General features: G+C 38.4%; 1 protein-coding gene across 16 annotated transcripts in view; it reads right to left on the reverse strand.

The window, feature by feature from the left end:
- Positions 1-23,841, reverse strand: part of ZBTB20 (zinc finger and BTB domain containing 20) — an 830,948-nt gene that overhangs the window by 162,012 nt on the left and 645,095 nt on the right. The window contains exon 1 of one of the 16 annotated variants that reach the window (XM_081234526.1): positions 6,267-6,712. The exons of 14 other annotated variants lie outside the window; for them this stretch is intronic. The gene's annotated coding sequence lies outside the window, so the exon portion shown is untranslated. Of the gene's footprint in view, positions 1-5,994; positions 6,012-6,266; positions 6,713-23,841 lie in introns of those variants that run through there. One more of the 16 variants, XM_081234527.1, reaches the window with a different exon arrangement.

The raw sequence follows: 23,841 nt of genomic DNA on the forward strand, positions 1-23,841 counted from the left end.
TCATATGGCAGGGGATCTAGAATAGATATCCTTGGGGCTTATTTATTTACTTATTTTTATATATTTTTTGTATACGTGTACATTTTTTAAGCCTGCCCTGAGACATCACTTTAGCCTTCTTCCTCTGTGCATAAATATTTTTTCTTGTACAAAACAGGAGTCTTGCTGTACAAATTGTTTTGTAACCTTCATTCTTTCAAGACATATATTTTTAAGCCCTGTATAGTATTCCATTCTATGGATATATCAACATAGTTTTAAGCAATTCCCTATTTTTGGACATTTTTATTGCATTCTAATTTTTATCATTTTCAGTAATGCTTTGTTGATCACCAGTGTGCATAGCCTTTGCAATACTATCATTTATTGGAAAGAAATTTTTGGAAGCTTTAAAACTTAATACCAGAAGCAAAGAAAGCAAGGAAACAATATATATACTGTAAGCAAAGAAAGAAAAGTGAAGTGCCTCTAGGAGCCAGGGTGATAGAGTAAATGACTTTAGTGGATGTGACATAAAATGTGGGGCAATAGGTACTTTGTCTAACTGGAGACAACATGGCTTGTCTGAAGGGAACAGTTACTACCCAGTTCCAGATACTGGTCCTGTGTAAAAATGCAGGTCTAATATTTCAAGCTCACCACATTTTCAAGAGAACCTGGAAAAGATCTGGATTTTTTTTTCTGTGAGATCTTGATCTTTAAAGGTTGGCTCAAACTCCCAAATTATTTGAAAATACTATACAGACAAAATTGTTTTTCAATAGGCTAGTTCGATGCAGCTCACAGGTCACTGGTTTGTAACCTTCAAATTAAAGAAAAGAAAACATGGTGTTTGAAAATATATTTCTAGGCAGTGAGCTAAGCAAATAAAGTTTGCTTCAAGTTTTTGCAGTCACAAGAGACGTGACTGGAGAAACTGGACGTGAATATGCAAATCTTGGAAGGTAGGTAAATTCTGCTCCCCATTTAATCATCCATGAAATATTAGCTAGAAGATGCTTCTAAAATGTTTCAAACTTCTCAAAGAACCATGCTTTAATTATATAAAACTTTAACCCAATGTACTGTATGATGACATCTAACGATCATTTCCCTTCATTTTCCACCTGAACACACATTTCACGTTAACATCCACCTGCACTACTTCCTTTCGTAAAGAGGAGGTGGTATTTGGCTATTCTCTGGCTCTGATTCATGAGAAATCAGCCCAAGACCAACATTTCTGTTCTTAACAGATTTTGGTTTTTAAATCAGTAGAACACAATGTTTCCCTGGGCTGAGTTCTAGCATGCCAAATTTTGGCTGGCCACAGACTTTGACATCTGAGTGAAAAATCTTTCAACAATGGCATTTAAACTGAAGAATCAACAGACCTTTAATTATAACACTGCTTGGAATCCCCCCCTCCCCACTCCTTTTATCATGATGTTCAAATTGCCTAAAATCACTAACTGCACGGACAGCATGTTATTTCATTTGCCATTGGAAATATCATAATTTGGAAACTTGGTAGCTTGAGCTTGTGTATTAATTTTTGAAAAATCAGTATTGTTTTATTCACTATAAATTAAAGAGGCATATGGAATGAAGTTCAAAATTATTGATTCATTCGCAATAGGAAAAAACACTTGGCATACAAATTTTCAATTTATCTGAAGTGTTCAAGATTTAGTTAGATAAGAGTAATATTTTCTACTTGGAAATTAGGCATTAAATATATCAAAATATGGAGTCTCTTTTTTGTGAAATTTCTCTAAGTGCCCGGGTATTTTTCCATAAAATGTTAAGTGATCATTTTTTATGGCTTTTTAAAATGACACAGCCAGCGAGTACCCTACCTTTCCCTTATATAATAACAAAAGACACTTCTAAACTGCTAAAGTACATTAGGAATCCTTTGAAAACTTCCTTTTTTAGAAATCAGTGTTGAAAAAGTATAGTTTATATCCAATCTGTCTATCTGTATATACTTAATGGACAAATTGGGGTTAAAAATGTAAATGTGGAAAATGCTTATTTCCATATTCTATAGTAGCTAGATAGTTTTTTGTTTGTTTTTAAATGTACAGATCGGTTATACGTGGAAAGTGGGCAAAATTTCAGTTCCTTTTCATCTTGAAGAGAAACCTGGCTCTAGATCTCCAGGAAAAGCATTTATTTAGACCAAACAATATGCCAGCTTTTTATACATAATTTCTAATCTTCATAATATGTCTGCAAGATGGGTGTCATTAATCTTGGTCAAATTATTTGATTTATCTGAGCCTCAGTTTCCTTACCAGTAACAGATTAATTATAGGGGCTTTTGAGTCTTTTTGTCATTGTATTTTAAGTGGTGGAGTTTGGATGTAACCCCAGATCTGACTTCAAAGCATCTGCTTTCTCTTTTGGGGAAAGAAAAATACCTCTCTGAAGTGTAGAAAACTGTTCCCTGTGTTACTGACCTTGCTTTCTGAATACAATGGGTTATCAGAGAGGTCACTTAATTATGTTTAGCACTCCCTTGTGACTCTGAAATTCATCTTTATTCAGAGTATAAAATTCACAGTATAAGAAGTCATAAGTCTCTGATTTCCTGCAACAGACCTGGTTTCCAAGCTTGCCTTTTATTATCCCCACAAATATGCTTGTATTTATAAAATTACGTCCTGTTTTTGTTCATTAAATATGGTCCCTATCATTATCAACTTTCTGTGTAAAGTAGCAGAAAAGGTCAAGTGCAGGAAACTGGTCCTGACCAGCACAGTACACTCAAGAAGTAGATTCTCCAAGGTAGAACCAGTAGAGGAAATGCGAATCAAAGTTGTTGAGGGAAGTGGAGATAATAAACAACATTAATACTGTAACTACATGTATTGAACTCCTAACAAAATGTTCCTGATCCTATTCGTATATCATAGTTAATCCTCACAATATGCCCATTTTACATATGAGGAAACAGAGGCTTAGAGATGATAAATACCTCACTTAAAGTCATACACCTAGGAAGTGGCATCTGACTCCAGAGCTAAGCTTCATCTATTTTACTAAACTATCTCCAAGATCAGGGGAACACAAATCTAAGAGGTAAATTTAAAGAGCGGTTATAAGATTATAAATAGAAAATGAGACCAAGGCTCAGAATTTGGAGTGGGAACAGATTAGGAACAAGGTGGTTGGTCCAGCATGGTGGAGGCCAGCAGGTGTTTGATACATGGGGGTGTCATGTGACATTAAAAGTATAGCAACCTGCAGAGCTTAGAGAGAGAGGTAGGGTGGGAAGGCAGAGAGAGAGGGAGAGGGAATATGCATGGGGGGTTAGGGAAGATACATAGGTCTGCTTGGCTGATTTCCTATGTTATTCTCTTTTACGAATGTAAATAAAGCTTTGTGTGTTGGGGCACAGAGGGCAAAGAGGATGTGTCTGAGAGACCTACTCAAAAATATCTCTTTTCCCATGTCATTAACTGGAGGAAAAAAAAAACCGGTTGTCTAACAAGCTTCATTTTTAAAATACAAATTTCTCCAAGAGGGTTAAACCTCATTCACACCTTGGAGTAAATTACTTTAATGAGGCTACCAGACCACCTGAGTGTAAATAGTCACGATGCCACAGTTTGACTGGGGAAAGTTAATGGATAACCGTGGGGTTGAGGAGTAGAAGAAGGGTGATGGGTGATGATACAAATGAGGATGAGAGAAGGATTTCCCTAGTCGAGAGGGAGGGCACAAATCTAATTCTGTGAAAATACTGTTAAGATCCATATGAATGTAAATTATCATCATTATCGTTAGCTCTGTTCTGCACTTAGGTCTATGGTAGTAGCCAGCACTCAATCAAAATCACAATTGGTCGCTAATTTCTGGTGAAAATAAAGACTCAGCAGAATGCCCTACTTATAGCAGATCCTCAGTAAATACTAGTTGGGCAAATGGGATGTCAAAATTAGTTTGGAAGTTGGAAACTCTCAGATTTCCCGTGTTCCAACCTGTTTCTCCAGTCTGGCCTGTCAAGTTCAGGAGACTGTTTCCTCAATTGGGAGGAAGGGAGAAAGAAAATACAGAAAGTGAATGAAGAATTGACACCTCAGCCCTCTCCCTTCTTCCCACCTGCGTGGCCCAGGCCAGCATGCTGTAAACTCTAGGGCCCTCAGAATGTATCTCCTTTTGCTGAGGCAATGCTGTAGTAATGGGGCTATGTACAAGTTCAGTTATGAAATGTATGATGAAAAATGAATAAAACAAAGAGGGTGTGTTAAAGATGAGCCCGTTAATCAAGGAGAGGGGTCATCCTCCACTGGAATCTCAATAGACTTCAAAAAAACTTCACTCTAGACCCGTCCTGGGTCTGCCCTATGGTCTGAATGTCTGTGTCTCCTGCCTCCAAATTCATATCTTAGACGTCTAATCCCCGGTGTGATGATAATAGAGGTGTGGCCTTTGGGCAGTGATTAGGTCATGAGGATGGAGCCCTCATGGATGGGATCAGTACTCTTCTAAATGAGGCCCCACAGAGCTTTCTAGCTCCTTGTGCCATGTGAGGATACAGGAAGTCTGCAGCCCAGAAGAGGATCCTCACCTGCTTATGCCGGCACCCTGAAATCGGACTTCCAGTCTCCAGAATTGTGAGAAATAAATTTCTGCTGTTTATAAGCCATCCAGTCTATGGTACAGTATTTTGTTATAATAGCTCAAACAGACAAAAACAATCTACACAAGAACTTCTGAAATGCTGATATATACAACCTAAACAAGCACGGTGGGAGCGTTAAAATCAACCATAGAGCACAGGCACAGCTGGGTTCTGGGTGTGTGGTTAGTCCACGGGTGCCCAGAGGAGCGCTGCTGTATGTGCGCACGTGCCTGACCCTCCCTGGTTTTCTGCCCCTTCCATGTCCCCCTTCACACGTATCTTTCACACTTTATAACATCACAGGAGACTTCTAAATTAGAGTGCTTTTCAAATACGTTTTCTATCTTACTCTTAACTTAAAGAAGAGAGAGGAAGTATTTTGTTATAGATGGAATTTGACAGTAAACATTATTTTGGATATATTTTCTTATTTGTCAACTGTGGCAAAAAAGGCCCATTTTGTCTGAAAGATTGATAACTCTTCAGAATGTAAGAGCTGGAATGTGTAGCCCAGTGGTTACCAACCCTGGCTGCATATCGGAATCACCTAGGAAGGTTTAAAGAACACGGATTCCTGAGCCTTGGCCTCTGCCCCTCCCTTCCCCGAGTGATTCTTATATAATGTCAGTTTTGGCTGCTTTCAGCTAGTTATGGTGACCAGGGATCTTAATCAATGTCTTCATTTAACTGATGAGGAATCTGAGACCCAGAGAGGTACAGTGACTTCTCTAAGGTCACACAGGAATATATTATATGTGAAGATAAAGGCTGTGGATAATGTGACATTGATACCATTGGCTATATTCCAAATTCTTTCATTACTTTAGAGTATCTTTTGTATGTTTTTATGTATAATTCACACACCTGCAAGCCACTTATGTGGCATTCCAAATACAGTTTAGAAGAGAAAGAAAGTGTAAAAGACCTGCAAGTCAAGTAGACCACACATAAATCCCTCAAGCCTCTCTGATAAGCTCTGCTCTTGCCACTTTGTCCTCTTTGTCTTTGAGACAGAGACAACATCTTGATCTCCAAGCCCTGCCCTTCTGCTGCAAGGTAGCCTCCTGTCTCCAAAAGCCCAGCTGAACTCTCATGGATACCCCGTCCGTACCTTCACGCTGTATGTTCAAAACTAAACTTGTGCTTTCTGCTCCCAAATCTGCCCCTGCTCTTTAGCCCCCTGCTTCTGTTTATGGCCCCACTCAGGCTCAACATCATAATGATGTCTTTTGTGCCTTCCTCTCCCTTGCTCTCCAAATATAATGGATTAATGCTCCTTCTGCCGTATCTCAATCAGTTTACCAGCTCCGTCCGTTCCCTCTGCCCCTGCCCTAGTTAGGGTCCTCGTTGCCTTTTCCTGGACTATTGAGATAGTCTCCTACCTGATCTGTGTCCTCTGGTCTCTCCCTACTCCAATCCATTTTGCTCACGGCTGGCGGAGCCAATCTGAGGCACAGCTCTGATTATGTTACTCCTACTAAAAACTTTCAATAGCTTTCCATCGTCTACTGAATAAAGTCCAAATTCCTGGCCTGGTAATCAAGTCCTTTCACTTTCTGGTCCCAATTTATTTTTACCATTTTATTTCCCACGACTCGCCTTCACACACTCCATGCTCTAGTTAAACCCAAGTACTTCTTTGCAGAATCATTACCCTTTGATTCTTCCCGGCTTTGCTCACGGTTTCAGAAATGTTTTTTTCTTTTATCTGTCTGCACAAGTCCTCCTTGCCTTTTAAGGCCCAAATCCAGTGTCGCCTCTTCGGTAAAGCCCCCAGTTAGCTCTTCTCTGAACTACAATAATACTTAATCTATACTGCTTTCATAGAGCACAGCACTTTCTACTATGGATTCTAGCAAAGTAGCACACATCTCAGACCTGCTGCTGGATGAAAACTTTTCTGAGGGCAGGATTTGTGTCTTGTTTATCTGTGTATCTCCCCCACTGCTGAGTACACGGTGTACTGCACTTGTTTACATATTTGTTAAGTGAATGAGTAAATGCATGGACTTTATGTGCAACCTAAGTGACGTTGGTTGTTTTTCTTCCTAGTCTGAAGCAGATTAGAAGTAGTGTATTAGAGAAGAAATGCAGATTAAGATGAGGCTGGCACAACAAGAAGAAACTTGATCACTGAAGAAGAGAAATAAAAACTGTAAAAAGAAGACATGAGAACTAAAAATATTATAGTAATCTGGGGGTAAATAAACACAGAAGCAAATAATCTTATAGACTAAGGACCAAATAGTTAATGTCACTTGCAAATGCTTGGAAACCACAAAACAATATTCAAATATACAGCATTATTTTTATACTTCCACATCCTCATCAGCATCAGTAGAAACACAACGCAATTGTTGTTTAATGATGATGACCCTCAGGCATTTAGAAAAGCATGAATTATGGTAAATATATTCTAAGAAAGCTGGATATCAATCTAGGATACTATACATCAAAACTTAATATTAATAAAATAAAATATCTTTTGATAATTAAGAGGAGATAAGCTTCTGTTATATGGGATAGTCTATTTGCATAAGCTCATTTCCATAGTGAAGTCAGATAAATAAGCTCTCTCCCTTTACACATGAAGACACCTATATATTTTTCTAAACATAAGAGAAACAATTGTTGTATCATTAAAAATAAAATATGCTCAAAAAAATATGCCCATGATATACAATTTAGGAAAACAGAAAAGGAGTAAGACCAAAGAACATAGTTTTCCAGGATCTGCAATTTATTACTAAAAAATACTTGTGTGGATACATGTATATGTATGGCTAAGTCACTTTGCTGTTCACCTGAAACTGTCACAACATTGTTAATCGGCTACACTCCAACATAAAATAAAAAGTTAAAAAACTAGTTGTGATTACACAATATGTATAATTATATATGCTGCCCTTTAGTATATAGCATAAATAGTCCAAGGTATTATAAGCTCTTCATAAACATTTTAATGACTCAAAAATTCTAATGGATATGTCATAATACACTTAACCAATTCCCTAGAGTTGAACATATAGTTTATTTCTAGTTTTACAACATAGATATGTCTAAGAAGATTTGCTATGAGCTGATAATTGTTGCTGAGTGAGGAACTCATGAGGGTTCACTATGATGGTCTTTCTACTTTTGTGTATGTTTGAAATATCTACAATGAAAAGTAAAAAAAATATTCATGATAAACATTTTGTGTATAAAGTTTTTTATTTATTTGTAATTATTTTCTTAGGTTAGACTTTAGTACTAGCTGCCTGGTTCAAGATCTGACTCCATCATTACCTAGTTACATAACTGCGGGCAAACTGCTGATGTGTTCTCAGCTTTAGTTCCCTCAACTGAAAAATGGGTGTAATAATGGTGACTGATAGGGCTGTAGTAAGGATTATCATATGACATGATATACATCACGTGCTTTGCACAGCACCTGGCATGGTGTTAGTGTACGATAAATATTATCTTGTAAAAACAAAATGCTGGTTGCATAATTATATGTGTTGTGGTTAGAAAAAAATCATCATGTATAAACTGAGAAACATGCCAGAAATAAGACACTGAAGTGTGCATCATGGCCATCTCCAGGTGAGGCATTTACTCTAAAGATACTGACAATGCTAAAATAATTTAGACTCTTAAACTACCAACCATTATGGAGCATTTTCTATGTGACCGATACTGGACCAAATGCTTCACACATATTGATATTATTTCATTTAATCTTCACGAGAATTCTTGGAAGCAATTACTATTACTATTCTTATTTTATAATTAAGGAACTCAAGGCTAACCGAGTAATTAACTTGCCCCCAAGGACACAGGAGTAGAAAGGGCCTGTTGTCAAACACAGGTCTGAACCCCTGGAATTCATCCCTAAGCTATTGGAAATGGCCTTTGGACCTTGCTCTCTTTTGTAAAGACCTCAGTGTTTTTCCTTTTTTTTTTTTTGTTTGCGCCCTATGGCAGGTGGGATCTTAGTTCCCCAACCAGGGATCGAACCCGTTCGATGCAGGATTGAACTGCATTGGGAGCATGGAGTTTTAACCACTGTGCCGCCAGGGAAGTCCCCTCAGTGTTTCTAATCTTTATCCCTCAGAGGCAGATTTAAGTTTTGGACAAAATTTTGGCCCAACTTTGGAAGTTAAACTGGACCTCTGGTTACAGCATATTTTCCTCCCTTTCACTTTTGTCAGTATTATTTAATTAGAAAAAATGTATTCTAGAAAACAATTTTAGAGAAGAAGAAGGAGTACTCCATAAAATAAGCTACTCTTTAAGAATGCATATCTCATGGTCCAAAAAAGTTAATATACCTGTTGGTTTAGAAGAATGATTTCCCATTGGTTTGATTAACTTATGTCCTAACTATAAAATAATTCATTATCAAACACACGCACATGCACACTCTTTAGAAAACCTATAAAGTGGTCCATATTACATACTTCACTTTAAATATATAATCTCTAAATGTGTATGCATATGTGTATATGTGTAAGATACAGACAGTGAAAGTTTGAATTTGGAAAATGCTTCAAAAGTCGAAAAAGATGGTTTTCTACAAATGTTACGAGAAATTAAGTCACAGGAAGTCTTAATTAAAAAAAAGTGGTCAGATGGCAAATTAAGTCTTTTATTTTGGGTCTGGGAGGCTACTCCTGTGCAATGTACTCTAGACATGAAACACCAAAGGGGATGCTGCATCTCTTCTGCCTCAGACAGCACATTTACGCATCTGTATTATAAAAAATGTGCCAGCACCAGCAAGCTCACAGTACTGAGCAAAGTGCTACAGTTACAGCTGGGAATTTGTATTTCAGGGCTGGCTCTATTTACTGGTTGGTGGTTTTTTTGGGGGGGATCTGTTTCTCCCCGGGGGTCCCAGTGGGGTGTTTTTTGTGGGGTGCAGTGATGAAGGAAGGAGTTTTTGTGAGTTCTATTTTGGATTTTGGTGAGTAGAAAAGCCGGGAATTTGCCAGCCTGCTACTCAGTTATACTGAAACATGATGCGAACTGCCTCAATTTGGAGCACAGAAGGTGCTGAAAAAATTTTCTGAGGAGGTCTTGAAATATCTAAGCCTGTCTTCAAGGAAGGACTCGTTTCTCTCAAAAATCACCCAGTAAATAATAGAGTATGTTGTTGTTGTCTCTCCTCCCACAAGTGATACCCAAGGTATCACACTCGAAAGGTAGCCATTATGATATTTAAAAATTACACTGTGTTCTTTAATAATTCCCAGGAGAGTATTAAGAGGAATATGCTTGAATGTGGGCCTTCTTTACAAAGTCACTTCTACATATGCACACCGTTAGGAGTATAGGCTGCAAATGTGTGAACAAGCTGTATTTCCATATTTGCATTGTCCAGTCTATTTTCTTTTTCCTATTTTCCTGAATATGCCTGAACACATGTGGCCAGTATAAACCTACAATTACACGGCCATGTCTACGTGTGTTTCCAATTCCAAACTATCTTCAAAATGGTTCAGCTTTCTAGAAACACAGCCATATAATTTGTTTGATTTGAAAAACTGCTTGGCAAATGCACGCAGGTCATAATGGCAGGTAACAGATCATTTATTGAAGTGCTGAAATAAACAGAAAACAAAGTCCAGAACACCATCGCAGAGCAGCACTTCCCTTGTCAGGTCCTCTCGGCTGAGGAAGGACTGAGCGAGACAATAATAAAACAAATACCTGTAGGCTTTTCAAACAGTAACAACACGCTCCGGGTTAGCAGCGTTTCTGGACCTTGATGGTACAATGATGTCCTCAACCCTTGCTTTCAGACACTGGATTGCTGCTTGAGTAGCCTTTATCATTTCCCCCCTAAGTTTTGTTGAAGATGCCCTTGAAATTAGATCATATTTGTTCCTGACAAAGCATATGCATATTGTGGCATCACTCTAAAACCCAAGGATGGGTTTTAGCTCTATGAAGAAAAAAAATTCCAACAACCTTTCATGCTGAGATTTCTCATGCTAGTTCTCAGCACAGAAGTGATTTTTTTTAAGTTGCATAAAGCCTAGCAAGGTTTAAGTTTTCCCAGCAAGAAGAAAGTGTTTTTCAGCTGTTAAATTTTTCAGATGCTTTTTCTGAATTTGGATACAACTCAAAAACATGTTTGTTTTAAAATGTAAACCTTTTTATGTACAGAGGTTTGCATATAGAGAAATGCTATTACTATGTTTAAAGGTACTTGCTTTTGAAATAAGGGAGTCATGGGCACTTAAATATAACAAACTGAACGTTGCTTTATGGACATTTCATTAGGCACTAACATAAATACAATGTTCTGGAGGACCACGGAGCACACGTTTGCTGGCAGGATCACTGATGACACTGGAAGTGGATGTATTTCCATGTGAGAGCGAATAGTGGCCAGGTTTGGACTGAAGAGCATCCTTACAGTCAGCTGGTATGCTTTCCTAAGACCCTTCACTCCAGTTGTGTGGCACTTCTTGGCCCTAACTTGCTTGATTCCTCAGCTTGTTGACTGGGCCAAAGTTGATACAGCATATGGTATTTTAAGCACAAAAATGAAGAAACACATTGAGGTCTCAGCAGAGAGGCAGAGATGAGGGTAAATCATCAGAAGGCCTGCTGTCTGCCTATTTAATGGGTCTAGTCACTCTTCAGTTTTAAGCACATTGTAGATATGTTGAATAGGAAAATATATCTTTATCTATCCATTTTTTTAAAAACATTTTTATTGAAGACTCACAGTAAGAAGCTCATTTTACATTGTGATCCAGTGATTGTTTACATACATACATGGAGATACACACACACACACACACACACACGTGTGTGTGTGTATTCCAGAGACAGAAGGTAACCAATCTACCCACATTTTAAATCTTAAGATTCTTTGTAATTCTACTGAGTATTTTTAAAAATTTTATTTTTTTGAAGTATAGTTGATTTACAATATTGTGTTAATATCTGCTGTACAGCAAAATGATTCAGTTACACACACACACACACACACACACACACACATATATATTCTTTTTCATATTCTTTTCCATTATGGTTTATCATAGGATATTGAATATAGCACCCTGTGCTCTACAGTAGGACCTTCTTGTTTATCCATTCTAAACATAATAGTTTGCATCTGCTAATCCCAAACTCCCAATCTGTCCTTCCTCCCTCCCACCCCCACTGAGTATTTTATTGCTTGGAAAGTTGAATATCAAGGATTAGAAATTCAGCACACTTCAAACTTCTAATCAAGTACTTTCCAAAATTAAGAAAAGTACCTGATCTTCTGGTTTAGTCTTTGAAATGCCAACAAAATTTATCCTTTCCCTTATTCATTCATAATTTATTCATTTATTCATTCTCCAAACATTTATTGACAGCCTACTATATGCCTTACACTATATACCTGCAATATTTCTAGGCCAGTTACTTCACAGTTGCTTTAGAATTTATGGCAGTGCTGGCCAGATGGTTCTTGAAAGGGAGAATCTTCCAGAGTAAAACAACCTGTTCATAGTGCTTCCTATCTAGCAACTAAGAGCCCTGATAGCATCTCTCCTAACCTCTTATTATGGTTCTATATAAAACCATAAGTCTATTTTTATTTACTTTTTATATTTAACCCTAATTTTAAATGTTGAGTGCAAATATGAGACTGTAAGAATATTTGAAAATAACTTTCCCATAATAAGGTCTTCCTCACATCTTACATGATACATAGAGAATATTTACACAAATTTTCCCATGTTACTGATATGCAGAAAACTGACTTACCTACTTTATAGTGATTATGAAAATAAATGAGCTAAAGCATGTGAAGTTCTAAAAAGCAGAGTAAATAAACATTATTATACTAGAACCACCAGAGACAGTGTGTCTGCTCCCCTCTTGATGAGGGCAGTATATGTACAGTAAGAAGACAGGTTCTAAATATTTATTACTAGACCTTCTTCAGGTGGGTGTGTCCTTCTATTGCAGTAGAAACCATTATGTAAGTATAGAGCTGGAGCCCAATTCAATTACTTACATGGGTCTTCCAGAAAATGGTTAAGGCCAGGGACTTAGAAAAATGCAGAAGACTGACCATACACACAGGTGGAGGAGACATGAGTCTCTCTCCTCATCATGTAGGTCATAATTCAAGGTCATGGAGTTGCTACGTTTTAAGAGTAAAATGTTTTGAGGCTTTTAAGGGAATTTTTAATGAATTAACTTTATTTTGGGAACTATGATTTGGGCATTATTAAAATATTACAATTGGATATTGTTTCATAAACATAATTATAGGCCACCTTTTCAAAAGATCTTAGCTCAATTTTTTTATGGGTTCAGTCAGTTGTCTGTTTAAAGTTATTACATCTTCCAAATCACGTTACTTTGCACAAACGACAAACTGGCATGTGCATATCAACACAGAGAAAGAAGGAACTGCTAAGGTCATGTAAGTAGGGACATGGCAGGCTTCAAGCACGGAGGCCAAAGGCGCCAGAAACATGGGCAAACAGCTTAAAATTGTCCCTTCTTTTGTTTGTGCATTGTTTCTATATGGAAAATTACATTTCTCTGAGCGTATATGTGTAAATATGCATCTGCTAGTATTTTGGCAACTCTAAGTTACCTAAATTAGTTTTGATCAACACTGTCGGATTTTTAAACCCACCAACGTAATAAAAGCAAGTTTAAAAAAACACAAACAAATCCTACAGTACATTGTGTGCTCTGCTGTTCCAAGCCTCAATTTCAAGACAAAAGGAGCGTGAGACTTTGTCATTTGCTAGCTGTTAATAATCAAGAGAAGATCTGCCAGACAAGCTCTTCAAGGGCTCTGTCTGTCTGGACCAGGTATATACTGCAATACACAAAGGGCTTTGCAGGGGGAGAAAAATGAGTGTTCATGGACAATGATGCAGCTTTCTTAATTAAGATTTTCATTACTGATACATACATTAAGTTCTGCAACTGCAAGAGCCAAAGCACTGTCATATGCAGGTAGATGTCCCTGATTCCACCGTCAGGCAGTAAAGCTAAAACATATTAAATGTGCACCCAGCAAATGTTGTGGGAGCCAGGAGAGCTCCAGAAATATTTCTGTTGAATGCAGAGAGGCCCCATTAAAAGCAACTTTGTAATGCATCTAATAGGCAGGAGAAAAGCCCATACCAACAGACAGTGCACGCATGTGTTCCTGTACGGGACTGCTTTGAGGGTCCAGCCACAGACAAAGGTAGCTGTAGCTGACCTAGAAATAATCTCTACAATCACATCAATAGCTCAGGCCTGGGCCTTCCCTGGTGGCGCAGTGGTTGAGAGCCTGCCTGCTAATGCAGGAGACACGGGTTCGAACCCTGGGCTGGGAGGATCCCACATGCCGCGGAGCGGCTAGGCCTGTGAGCCACAGCTACTGAGCCTGCGTGTCTGGAGCCTGTGCTCCACAACGAGAGAGGCCGCAATAGTGAGAGGCCCGCGCACTGCAATGAAGAGTGGCCCCCGCTTGCCACAACTGGAGAAAACCCTCGCACAGAAATGAAGACCCAACACAGCAAAAATAAATAAATTAATTAATAAACTCCTGCCCCCAACATCTTAAAAAAAAAAAAAAAATAGCTCAGGCCTGAAAAGGACCTTTGATCTTTAAGGTTTTTTTTAATGCCTATTGTTGAGAAGGAAATAAATGACTGATTTGGGGTAGTTTTTGGAAGATGGTAAAGACTCCTGTCCACAGCTGGCCTTGACTCTGTCCCTCTGGGTCACTCAGTCTGTTTTCCCTGGATCCTCAGGCTGGTCCACAAGTCAGTGTGATCTGCCAAGGGTGTACTGTTCCCATGAAATAATCTGACTGTGGTGTGGGGAAATCTTTCTTCTTAGATCAAGTTATTTTTTGCTAAGAGATGAGAGGAAAGTAAACCCATGCACAATCCTAGAAATGGATGAATATCTAGAATATGTGTTTTCGATTACATCTTAACTAAAGCCTAACTCGTTTTAGGGTGGCTGGCACTGTTAATGTGCACCCAGCTCTCCCTTGTTTTTCTGGCTTCTAATTGCCTCCCTTCCTGTTTCAAAGTCTGTGTCCCTTTGTGGGGCTACCCAAAGAGCTCCTGTCTCCTCTCCAAAGAAAACCTCTATCTCTTGGTCATTACCAAAGAGGAAGTGATTATTAGACACTGAACTTCATGAAAGATCATTGTATCACAACAGTCAAAAATTATACATTAATTTCCTATTAGGTAAAAGCATTTATCTGGAATTTAAATGTAATCCTCATTTTCTCAGAAAGAATAAACCAGAATCCAATATCAAAATCACTCAAAAGGATGTCTTTAAAGTGTTTTGGCTATACTTCTTTGTTGTTTGAGGAAAAGGGGAAAATTCCCAATAATAGTGGCCAGTAAGATTTCTCTTGGATTCCTGCACCAAGATTCAGATCTCTGAAGTAGTTTTCTGGATGTTAGTGTACATTTCTGAAATTCTTTTCCTAGGTATATCAGAGAGTTGGAGTGGAGTGGTGAACACACAGCCTACTGTGAGGTGGCTGACCTCTGTACCAATTCTAGCTTAATGATGTTAATGACTGGTGATAATAAGATGATCAAGAAATTGACTATAAATAGAGATAGATAGATAGATATAGACACATTGTCAACAGATACTTCATGCATTTTGGGAAAACTAAACAGTATTAAGGTTCTTCCTAAGCTTCATTGAAAAGTGCTATTACAGGGCTTCCCTGGTGGCGCAGTGGTTGAGAGTCCGCCTGCCAATGCAGGGAACGCGGGTTCGTGCCCTGGTCCGGGAGGATCCCACGTGCCGCGGAGCGGCTGGGCCCGTGAGCCATGGCCGTTGAGCCTGCGCGTCTGGAGCCTGTGCTCCGCGATGGGAAAGGCCACGGCAGAGAGAGGCCCGCGTACCGCCTCCCCGCAAAAAAAAGCAAAAATGAAAAGTGCTATTATAAAACTGGTAGACTGGTAGTCATATTGGCTCAAACACATTCTAGAAAAAAATCTACATTTTCTTACTCTCCTCCACCACATTTCATGATTGTGGTGTCCCTTTTGCATCTTAATGTTCATCCTTTTGCTGTTCATTGTGGTTATCATCACTTTCACAGATTCTTTTTTGGATTTTTAAAAGAATATATATATATGTATGCATAACTGAGTCACTTTGCTGTACAGAAGAAATTAACACAACATTGTAAATCAACTATATACTTCAATAAAATAAAAAAAAAATGGGTAGAGGAGTATGTGGAATCTATTGGTAAAGAACTAATGTAGTGGACACTATTCAAGTCTGATGATGATGGAGAAAAGCAGGGGGAAAAATCCCAGAAAATGATTCTAACTAGAGACTTCCTGTTACTTCTCTTATGTGTCCTTGACTAGCTTGTAAGGACCAGAAAGAAGGACATTGTCAGAGGATTTAAATGTAACTTTTACTCAGATTCTGTCATGAGACACAGGCTTCTGTCACCCAAAATACAGGGTTAATTTTAAATTAGAGGTGATAATTATTTTCCATGTACTAAAAGCCTAGAAATTTCCAGGAAGGAACTAAAGGTGGAATCAGTTTTACCCTACCAAAGTGTGAGAGGTAAGGTGGTTCATTTTCAATAATCTGGAAATGATTCTCTGGAAGAAGGTAGGTATGCCTGATTTGTCTTCAATAACCTCACATTAGAAGAAATGAGAAATAACAGAGACTACAGAAAGAGTGCATAAAAGAAGAATCCAATGAAAGAAAAAAAAAAACGCTTAATTTTATCACTACAAAGACCTCCTGTGCAAGAGAGTAGAAAGACTCTTTGAATAAGTAGGTGGCATATGTACCATACATATATATAATGTATACCCTATATACACACCTTTGCCCAGCTTTAAATTGGCAACCATGTTTGGGGAAGAAAAGAAAAGGGTGAGAAAGAACATGAGGAAGACTCAACGTTAATTAATAACACTCAACATTAACCATCATTACTGGGTCCCTGTTTGGCCTCTGAGTATAAGCTATGTTACAGAGGGAGGGAGGGGTATAATATGTGACGTTTTCTAAGGGCATCATTAAGAAAGCCAGACACTTGGCACTCTGCGTTGGCAGTATGGCAGCGCGGCCTCTAATTGCTCCAGGGGCATCACTGAAACCTAGCTCATAGTCACGTGCTCCCACCTCCTGGGCAGTTTCACTGCTCAGGTAGAGGAGTCATTTACTAGGCCTGGTTCCTACCATTTGCCTTAGCTTGTGGTTGGCTTAAAGGAGCTTCTGTACAACCTTGAACATGATTGCCTCTTTTCTGCTTCCTTTCTGGACACTACCTAAGGATTTAAGGCACTGCATACGACTTTCAGACATGGTTTTCCGTTAGAGAGGGAGAAAGGATGCCTCGAAGCACGTGCCATCCCTTATCATCTGCAAATGAACTTTTTGTGCTGAAGGAATGCTCCAATTACCACTCAGAACAGCACTGCACAACTCCTGCCCCTCTGAGAAGCTTGGGGTACACACTCTGGGAATCAGATGCTCCCTATCCCAAAACACAGGGAAGATGCTCTGTCAGTCTGCACTGTCAAGGGCAGGGGCTGATGCTGTCAGTGTGGCATTTCTGCCTCTCTAACGTCTTTCACTTTCCCTGAAGTTGCTGATAAATATTCCATTTCATTAAGTATGTAGTAATACACATGGGAGCCAGAGAGAGAGAGAGAGAGAGGGAAAGGTGGAGGACACTGATGACATGGCCTCTAGCACTTTATTTATGAGAACATCCAGAAATCTCTATCTACATCTGGTAGAAGAATAGTGTCAATTCTGCCCTGGAGACATGGATCAAGCAATGTTGCCAGTGTGTATTTTTCCCTTCCCAATAATTGACTGATTCTGGAGTCTGATGGCAGAGCTCAGATGATCATTTTCACATTCATGTGAGTGAACAATTAGCCTGCCGCTTTGGGGGATGGTGATGTCAAATAAACATGAATGTATGTAACCAAGGGAAGTACTATCAGTCCCTCACCCAGGAACTCCGTGGGTCCCCTGAGCAGTGCTTTTCTCCCCACAGCTTTCGCTGGGAGGGCAGTGAGGGTGTGGGCTGCGTGCAGAGCACAGGAAACAGTGCTGGGGGTGATTTCACAGGGCCTCAGGAGCACTGCCTTTGAGCAGAGGATGAGACTAAACAGCTAAACACTTGTGAGGCTGCTCATTTGCCCTTCCAAGTTTTTACTGTATTATTCACCTTTTCATTGTTGACTTATACCTACTCTTAAAATATTAGGGATATACAGCAGAAACTAACACACCATTGTAAAGCAATTATACTCCAATAAAGATGTTAAAAAAAAGAAAAATCAGTGAAAAATTCAGCCAAAAAAAAATATTAGGCATATGTCACAATATTTTCTCCAGTTTTTTTTTAATACTTTCTACCATAGTGATTTTTATTTTCATGTAATAAAATTTAATACATTTTTCTTTAAGTTTTCAGACTTGATTGTATGCTTGGAAAAAGCATCTCATACCCTCAATATGAAACTCTTCACTTATATGGCAAAAAGTACAATTGACAATTACAGAATTAGTGAAGATGCAGAGAAATGGGCAGCCTCTTTCTTTGCTGGCGGGGGTATACATTGAAACAGTTTTGTTGCAGGACAGTTTAGCAGTAGATAAACTTTACTTTGGCAGTTCCACTACTAGAAATTTATCCTAAGGAAAGAATCAGGCAAGTGAATTAAAAAAAAATGCACACATGTATAGAGATGATTACTGTAGCATTGTTTGGTTAGAAAAAATTTCCAAATATCCTAAATGTCCATCAATAAGTGACTAATTCAATAAATTACCCTCCACTGGAGTACAATGTGGCTGTCAAAAAGATAATGTAGATCTATATTTATTAACATGGAAAATGCTTATTACAATGTTGAGTAAAAAAACAAGATTACAAAACAGCCAGTAGATTTTCCTTTCATTTTGGAAAGAGAAAGACAAAGAGAAAGAAGAAGAGACAGATAAATAGATATGTTTGGAAATATATTCCCCAAAGTGTTACTTACCAGTGTTATCTCTGGGCAGTGAGATTTTTGAATGGATTTTTTTCTTTTATATCATTATTGTAACAAATGCAAGCCAAACTAAATGTATACTTTAGAAGTAAAAATTAGAATTTTAACCTTAGGGGAAAAAAGCTTAAACTCTGCAACAACTACTTAAAAATTCAAATATGAGTTTCATAGTCTTAGCAGTTAGTAACTCTCTTAATAGGATGACCATTCTCTTGAATGGGTGGCATAACTGCCTGCCTCAAGTTTCCTCCAAGTTTGACAATTCAGGTGACACATTGTAGTTCTCACCTTAAAAGACTTTAAAGTATACAAGCTCAAATACTGGAAATAACCCAAATATCTATACCTAGGGCATCGTTAGGAAAATTCTGGGGATTTTATATGATAGAAAATTATTCAGACATTATGGTGGCATTTACAAAAAGTATGTAATTACACTGAGAAGCACTTGTTAGTAAAATAAAATAGGATACAACCCTACATATACAGTGTATGCTCAACTATGTTAAAATTCAGAGAAAAGACTAGAAGGTGATCTAAAAAATTGTTAATAATAGCTTTTTTCTGTTTAGTGGGGTTGTGGATGTTTTCTCCGTACTCTATACCTTCTTAATATTTTACAATAAGTGTGAATTATAGAATCATGAAAGACGTAAACATTAAAAAAATACAGCTGCTTTGCTCAGCAGCTGCCAAATTTTACCCCAGATGTATCTGCAATTTAGTTTTGAGTCAAATGGTCCTAATGTCATTTCCTAAAGGGAATCTAGCAGAATGGAATGTGTTCAAATAAAGGAAAGCCGTCATTACCACCACCTCTTTGTAAGCCACCACTTTATAATGCTTAGGATAAATCTGAGTGAGGAATCCTACTGCTACTGGAATTAGGAATTCCCATATTCTTCAGGTCTTCTTCGTATCTTGTCTTACGTGACCAGAAGCTGGAATTTAGTTAGTCTATAGCACTCTGGAATGTCTCCAGGTCTGGAAGCTATGGTGTAGGCCACCATTAGGAATGGAGCCTCATCTACTCATTTCAAGTGGGAGTTCCCTTGAATGAAAAGGGTGAGCTGCTATATAAGGTCTTCCATAGATAATTAGCTTTCTTTTTCTTATTTTTTTCTCCTCTCATCTACCCACTCTTCTTCTCTCCATCCGTCTTTTAAATAAATCGCCTTTCTGTACAGTTAGAGGGAAGCTTTTAAAATTTAAAGAAAATTCACACGGTACCAATACCACACTTCAAGTAGATGATCTAATTGTTCCTAAATGTCCGTATTTTAGCAAAATGATGATGGGAGAAATCAGAATTGTCAGTCATATTTGTATGATGCATATTAGAGGCTTGGCAATGAGGCAGACAGTAGATATTTTGTGAGAAAGCAAGAAAATAATTGGGTAATGCCAGGATGGGAGGAAGGAACGGGCAGAAGAAAGAAAAGTAATGACATGAGTTTCTATGTCTTTTGGTAAAGGTTATCTGATCACCTGTTCCTGGCCTTTTGGACTAGATGGCAGCCTTTAAACTTCACTAGACTGTTTTTTCTGTACTAAACACAGTGCCTGGTGCAATGTAGGTACTCACTAGATGCTTAGAGAACTGAACTGAGCCCTTTCACTGCCTTTTCATTCTGGCCTCTAGTAGAACCAAAACGAAGCTAAAAACTCTAATATCTTTTCATGTACATTAGGTAAAGCTCCATCCTAATTTGAGCTCAAGTGCACATCTCCTCTGAGCTTCCACCTTCATCACTGAACTGCTTCATCCCTGAACTGCTGGAGAAAATCACACAAGACAGACAGGTACCACATTAACCCACCAGGCTCACCTAGACCTTCCACACTGCCAGGGAGAATACTACTGTTTTTCTGGCTAACCTACTGTCCCATTTGTCCCAAGAACTACTTGAAACCTCTACTTTCCTCAAATCTCCTCCTCACTTATTCTTAGCAGGACCTTGCTCCCTAGGAGCCATCATTTGGGAAACCTCTCAACTTCTCAGTACCAAACCTACACATGGCTCGCATCTATCCCTACCGTTCCTTCTTTTTTCTTGTAACTATAGAAGGGATGTCCTTACTTCTCTCCTTCCACTTGTGCTCAGGATTCCATGTCTCTGTCCTTATCAGGAATCTTCCACCACCAAACATCCCATCCTCTCGTCTCTCCTATACACTGAATCTCTCCTCTCTACTGTATTCTCCTAAGCATATAAAGATGCCAGTATCTCCATTTCCCCCCCCCCCCAGTTTTTGACCTCACTCCCCCATTCCAAACATATTATACTAGCTCATTTTCTTTTCCTTTACGTAAAACTTCTAAGACTGGTCCACATTTGCTGTCTTTGTTTCTTCACTTCTTACGCTTTCCTCATCCTATGACGAACAAATTACTGCTTCTACCTCTTCAACAAACCATCTTTTGCTAAGGTCAACAATAATTCCAGATTAATATATTAAGTGATATATTTTTCAGTCCTTAACTTACTTGACTTCTCAGTGGTCGCTACTGACCACTCTCTTTGAAACACTTTCTTCTCTTGGCGTCTGTGCCAATGTTTTCTGATTTTCCTACTACCTCTTAGCTGTTCCTTCTGAGGATATTCACAGCCTTATTTTTCTCTACCAGCTGATTAAATATTAAGAGTTCTTCAAGTCCCAGTTGGGGCCTTCTTCTCAATCTAACCTTGCCCCTAGGCAATTATCATCCACGCCAACAGCTTCATTCGCCTTTGCTTTACTTCTGAATTCCAGTTGTATATATTCCTCTGCCTACTCAATATGATCACTTACCTCTATCAAAAGCATCTGACACTAGACATTTTAAAAACAGATCTTATGATCTTTTCTCCACCCCAGTTCTCCTCTGGTGTTTCATATAACCCTGAGTGGCACCATCCTCCATATTGTTTTGCAAGCATAAAACCAGTAGTCATAGTTGCCACCTCTTTCTCCTTCATCTCCCACATCTAATCCATAAGAAAATCCTGTATATTTTGCTTCTGAATTATCTCTTGATTCCATTTATTATTCTTCCATTCCCTTTGTCACTACCCTAGTCTATATCTTGTCTGTCCTATTACAGCAGCCTCCTTACTTTTGCTCCTTCTAGACCATTTAACATAATGAAACTAGCTTGATCTTTTTCTTTAACTTTTAATCTCAAGATTATGGTAGTTTATCATGCAATTGTAAGAGATAATACAGAAAGATCTGGTATACCCTCTATCCCTCTATTATTGATATATTAGCCCAATATAATATCTTGTTTAACTATGGTACAATATCACAGTCAGGCAATTGACATTGGCACAATCCATCCACCTTATTCAGATTTCACTCATTTTGCATGCACTCATGTATGTGTGTGTGTGTAGTTCTATGCTATTGTATCCTTATGTATAGATTTGCATGGTCACCACCACAGTCCAAATACTGTTACATCATAAGAATATTCTGGCCTATGCTTTTACAGCCACAGTCAGCTCCATCTCTCCCCCACTCCCTAATCTCTGATAACCACGAATCTGTTCTCCATCTTTATAATTTTCTCATTTCAAGAATCCTATATAAATGAAATTGGCTTTTTCACTCAATGTAACACCTTTGCTGTTAATCCAAGTTGTTGTACATACCAAGAGTTCATTACTTTTGAGTGCTGAGCAGTTCCATGATATGGTCTTACTACAGTTTAACCATTCACTCATTGAAGGACATCTGGGTTGTTTCCAGTTTTGGGCTATTATGAATAAAGCTGCCATAAATTTTGATTTTTGTGTGGATATGTTTCCGCTTGTTTGGGATAAATGTACAAGAGTAGCATGATCTTTTTAGAATAAAAAATTGCTCATGCCACTTTCATTCTTAAATTTGCTTTTCTATTGCCCTGAGGCAAGTCCTTAATATGGCCGACAAAGATCCTGATATTATCAGGCACTGTATTATCTCTTCAGCCTCAACCTGGCTGCATTTCACCTCATTCTCTCTATTCTGCTACATTCAGGGCCTTCATTCATGCTGTCCCCTCAGCCTGGAAACCTCTTCCACCACCTAATCTCACTTCTTATTTTTCATCTTCAGATGTCAGCTCAATGTCACTTCCTCAGGGAAGCTTCTCCTGTACTTCCAGACTCACTTATTAAATATTCCCCTCCTATAGTTACTATTATTATTATTAAGCATTCCCCTCCTATATTTGTTCTTAGAAAACCTGGCATTTTTATGTCATAACAGAAGGCACAGTTTGCAATTATAAGTTCTTTCATGCGACGGTTTGGTTAATATCCGTCTTTCATCCCCCAAATTATAAACTCCAGTAGGGCAGAGACCATGTCTGTTTTGCTCATTATTATACTTTCAGCACTTAGTAGACATTTACTTTGTGTTTAATGAAATTCAGCCAAGGCTTTTAAGACAGATAGTCTTGGATTCAAGTTCTATTTCTATCACTTCCTAGGCATTCTTGGAAAAATTACTCAGACATACAAAATCTCCGTTTTATCTTCAAAATTAGGATTATAACATCATCTATTTAATAAGAGTAGTTTAAAAGGTTAAATCATATAACCACTAAAGGTATTTTGTCCAGTACCTAAAGAAAGGCAAGCACTCAACAAATGTTATTTCTTATTGTTATTACTAGTTTAACAAAAGATAAGAGTTTTTGTATTTTTTTCCCAACTAGGTTTTAGTCCATTATCTGCATTTCTTGCTTGTTCCTGGGATTCTGATTCTGGTAACTTTGAGAGTCTGAAAAGGATCCCTTAGTTTAGGTCTCCAATAATTCTATGACTACTGGTTTCAACCTCAGGTATGTCCCCTTAGGCAGATGAGAGCCTTATTTGGCCTCTTGGCTCTGGTTCACATTTTCATCTTACTCAATATTTCCTTTTCTTGTTTTCCAGCCTGTGGATCTTAGGGTTTATAGGAATGCCTCTTCCCCACTCCCAGTTTCCATAGGGAAGTTTTCTAAACATATCTTGAGGCCTCATTCCTTATACTTCTCCATGGAGGAAAGTCATCATGTTGGTAAGACAGCCCTTGGTCCATATTTCTCAGTTAGGTGGAACTGATCTATCAAAGTTTATAAGTACAGGAATTTAGACTTTCTCCTTCCTTGACTACTTAGACTAGTGGGAGTTAGTGGCCTGGAAAAGTGTTGTTCTTATGCAGACCCAAATTTTCCCC

The sequence above is a fragment of the Mesoplodon bidens genome (genome assembly GCF_964165515.1).
Source record: "Mesoplodon bidens genome assembly, chromosome: 5".
Lineage (NCBI taxonomy): Eukaryota > Metazoa > Chordata > Mammalia > Artiodactyla > Ziphiidae > Mesoplodon > Mesoplodon bidens.